Source organism: Physeter macrocephalus, chromosome 11 (assembly GCF_002837175.3).
Source record: "Physeter macrocephalus isolate SW-GA chromosome 11, ASM283717v5, whole genome shotgun sequence".
NCBI classification, from domain to species: domain Eukaryota; kingdom Metazoa; phylum Chordata; class Mammalia; order Artiodactyla; family Physeteridae; genus Physeter; species Physeter macrocephalus.
In genome coordinates this window covers 174,705,149-174,709,817 of record NC_041224.1, presented here as the reverse complement: position 1 = coordinate 174,709,817, position 4,669 = coordinate 174,705,149, and positions in this window count along the sequence as shown.

The following is a 4,669-nucleotide window of genomic DNA, read 5'->3' as shown; positions in this document are numbered from 1 at the left end:
GAGGTGGGGAGGAAAGGAAGGGAGGAGGAGGGAGGAAGGAAGGGAGGAGGAGGGAGGAAGGGAAGGGAGGAGGAGGGAGGAAAGGAAGGGAGGAGGAGGGAGGAAGGAAGGGAGGAGGAGGGAGGAAGGGAAGGGAGGAGGAGGGAGGAAGGGAAGGGAGGAGGAGGGAGGAAGGAAGGAAAACTCAAAAATTAAAAAAAAAAAGATTTAGGTTAGCATCATTTGTTTAAATCCAGAATATGGTGTGACAATGACATTTGAAGATTTGCCCATTCCCAGTCCCTGGCATTTTTTACTTTTTCCATGATTACTCAAAAATCACCGTGTTTCCACCACCACATGCCAGCACATTCTGGCTGTCCCCTAGGGTGCAGGAGGTCAGTGCTTGGACACCTGGATTCATATGCCGTGTACAACTATTCCTCCCAACTCCACACTTCTCTTGAGCTTTTTTTTTTTTGGCATGTGGGATCCTCCCGGACCGGGGCGCGAACCCGGTTCCCCTGCATCGGCAGGCGGACGCGCAACCACTGCGCCACCAGGGAAGCCCTCTCTTGAGCTTTGAGTATCCCTTAGAGAAGTATTTTTCCTTTAATAGTTCTGCTTGTCCTTTCATCTGCCAACATTTACACAGTGCCTGGCAGACAGTGGGTACCCACTGACCTAGCAGAGCACAGGAAGCCCCTGAATGGCTGCCTTGAGCAGCACAGGACTCCAGGTTCCTCAGGGAACTGGAGAGAGAGCTGCAGGGGCTGAAAACGAGGTAGTCCACTTGGATCCGAGCCTTCCTTCCCCACTCAGCATGGCCTAAAACATTTAAAATCATCTCTAAAAATGTTTTAAGGATAAAATGAAGGAAACATCCCCAAAACTGGGATGAAAGACATAGAGAAAAAACAGGAGAGGTCCAACAAGTAACTGCTAAGAGGTTCAAAAACAAAACAGAGAAATTGGAGGGAAGGAAATAATCAAAGAATACTTCTCAGAACTGAGAAACAAAGTCTTCTGGTGGGAAAGGGGTACAGAGTCCAAGCCACATCATGTGAAAATCTGAAACAGCTTCCTCAGTGGTCACGGCTGGTTTCTACTCTTGTTCCTCTGCAGCCAGAACAGCTCAGGTGGTCTTTTAAAAGGGGAAAGTGGAGCCTATCACTCCTCTGTGTGTAACTTTCCAAGTGCTTTTCATTTCAAGTAGAATAAAATCCAGACTCCATAGCCCTATGTGTTGTGACATGGCTTCTGCTGAACTGTCCAACTTCATTTTTGCCAGTCTTTTGTCCACCACTCCAGCCACACTCTACCCCCTGCACCTCAAACACACTGAGCTCAGGACCTTTACTCTTCCATTTGTCTCTATCTAGAACTGTCTTCTCCAGGTGGCCCCCTCCTTCTTGCCCTCCATGTCTCAGCTCTGACATCATCTCATCAGAGGGATCTTCCCTGGTCACCCTGACTAACATAGCACCCGCTGTCCAACAGACTTTCTCCAAATTCATTTTTCTCTTTTATATTCTTCACTGTACTGTCATAATCTGAAGTTATTGTAGTTATTTGTATATTTCTTATCGTTTTTTCCCTATGAGATTATAAACTCTGGAAAACCTCATCTGTCTTACTCATGTAGAACCTTCAGAGTTTTGAACAGTGCCTGGAACAAAGTGAATGTTCAATATTTGACAAATAATTGAGTTCCCAGTACAGCAAATGACAAGAAGCCTCACCAAGGTATGAAATATTATAACAGCAAGGGTAAAGAGAAGATCCTAAGAGTTTGAGAAAAGGGTATCAGAATTCATTGGAATTCCCCTAAGCAACACTAAATGCCAGGAGATAGTGCAACGTTTTAAAATATTGAAGGAAAAGACTTTTCAACCTAGGCTTCTATACCTAGCCAAACTATCAGATGTGAAGAGAAATTAAAGATATATTTTTTCAGACATGCAAGGATTAAAAAAATTAATAATAACCTCCAACACATGTTTTTAAAGAAGCTTCTGGAGGATGTACTAGTGCAAAGTAAGAGAGAAAATCAAGAAAGAAGCTATTGAAACCAGGAACAAGAGATTCAATACAACAAAGTGGTAAAGAAGTTCAGTATTACAATGAGGGGGAGCCCTAGGTGAAGAGCTCTGCAGGAACTCGGGCACTAACTGGTATTCAACTGAGCAAGAAGGAAGGCTCCAGGAGGGAGGCCTCTAATTAGAAAAAGAAAGAATTTGATAGATTTTTTTGATATGATTGAAATAAACAATACCTACCTAATTGAAATAATATAAACACTGACTACCAATTTATCTAAAAATATATAATTTTATTAAGATGATAGGAAAGAGTAGAAGAGAGCAAAGATGTCTCATTTTTTCTAACCATAACAAGAACACAATACTTGAGTTTTAAAATTGATAACTAGTAAGTTCATTGATGTCACAAGATTCAAGATCAACACAAAAAACTTAATTACATTTCTTTATACTAACAATGAACCTGTGGAAACCAAAATTAAAAACACAACACCATTTACAATTGCTCCAGAGGAAATGAAATACTTAGGTATACACTTAACAAAATAAGTAAAGGATCTGCATACTGAAACTTAAATACTAATGAAAGAAATCAAAGACCTAAATAAATGGAGAGACATACTGTGTTCACAGGTAGGACGACTCAACATAGTAAAGATATTGATCCTCCTGAAATTAATCAAAGTTTTAATGTCACTTCTATTAAAATTCCAGCAAATTTTTTTCGTAGACATGAGTTTACTCTAAAATTTATTATAGCAAGGAAAAGGTTCTAGAATAATTAAAACAATCTTAAAAATGCACAAAGTGGGAGGAATCATTCTACCTAACACTAAGGCTTACTATATCTTACAATAATCAAAACAGCACACTGTATTGACAGAAGGATGAACACAGAGATCAATGGAACAGAAAAGAAAATCCACAGATACACCCACTTACAAATATGTAGAACTAATTTTTGACAAAGGTGCAAAAGCAATTCAACAGACGAGGGACAGTCTTTTCAAGAAATGGTTCTGGAACAACTGGATATCTATAGGCAAACAAACTGAATCTTGACTTAAAACTCAGACTTTATACAAAAATTAACTCAAAATGGATGACAAATGTGAAACATAAAAATAAAACTGTGGGGAAAAACAGAAAAGCTAGGGCTGGGCTGAGTTCTTAGACTTGATAGCAAAAGCACAATCCATACAAGGCAAAATCCACAGTGGATGGGTGTTATAGAATGTTTGTGTTCCCCCAAATTCATTATGTTCAATTCATACCCTCAGTATGATGGCATTAGGAGATGGGACCTTGGGAAGGTAGTTACGATTAGATGAAGTCATGAGGATGGAGCCCTCATAAATGGGATTAGTGCCCTTATAAGAGTCCAAGAAAACTCACTTCCCCTCTCTGCTCTCCTCAATGTGAGGATAGAAGCAGCTGGTAGTCTGCAACCCAGAAGAGGGCCTTCATCAGAACCAGACCATGCTGGCACTCTGATCTCAGACTTCTAATCTATTTCTCCAGAACTCTGAGAAATAAAGCCACCCAGTCTATGGTATCTTTGTTATAAGCAGCCCAAGCTAAGACAGTGGAGATCTCTTAAGTTTAGCATTCATAATTCAACTCTCTGGGCAAAAGAAACTTCTCTAGGGAAATGGACTAGTCCAAGCAGAAAAAAACCTTAGGATAATTACATGGTAGTGTATCGCTTCAAATCCTCTCTCATTCCAGCCCAAGCTGCAGTGACAGACTCCACACAGGCTTCCACCAGCTCATGAGTGTAACCTGATGGCCCCTCTTGTATTTCCTTCTTTGGGATTTGTATGAGATGCCTGCCAGGAATAGCGGACCTTCCACATGTGCAACTCAGAAGTGTGGGAAACTTCACACCCAAAGGAAGAGAGATGGGTTGGAGATTGTGAGATGCAGTTCATTGGGCTCTCTGGAAGGTCCTGCAGGATGTGAGTGTCAGTCACTCTCAGGAGCAGCCAACTTGAGATGCATCCCTGTAACTGTGCTCCCTCCTTCCCTGTTTCCATTCCCTTGTCCCTCACCTCTGCTCCCTGGGACCACATTCACAAATAAATGACCTGCACATAAGCCTTCATCTCAGGTGCAGTTTTCTGAAGGTCTCAGGGTAAGGATGGGGTTCTTCTAAAAGTGGCCGATTCAAGTCGCTCTCCATGGAAGCCCCCAAATGCCAGCTCTAAGCCCCTCCCCCTCACACACACAGACTCAGAACTTCCATTCACCTTTTAATGGCTTGCACTTATATATAAATAGACAGCCAATGAAGTGCCAGACATTTGAGGAAACCATCTAAAATAAAGTACAGGGACTTCCCTGGTGGCGCAGTGGTTGAGAATCTGCCTGCAAATGCAGGGGACACGGGTTCAAGCCCTGGTACAGGAAGATCCCACATGCTGCGGAGCAACTAAGCCCATGTGCCACAACTACTGAGCCTGCACTCTAGAGCCCATGAGCCACAACTACTGAGCCTGCGTGCCACAACTACTGAAGCCCGCGTGCCTAGAGCCTGAGCTCTGCAACAAGAGAAGCCACCGCAATGAGAAACCCACACACCACAAGGAAGAGTAAGTTGCATTCACCGCAACTAGAGAAAGTCCTTGCGCAGCAACAAAGACCCAACA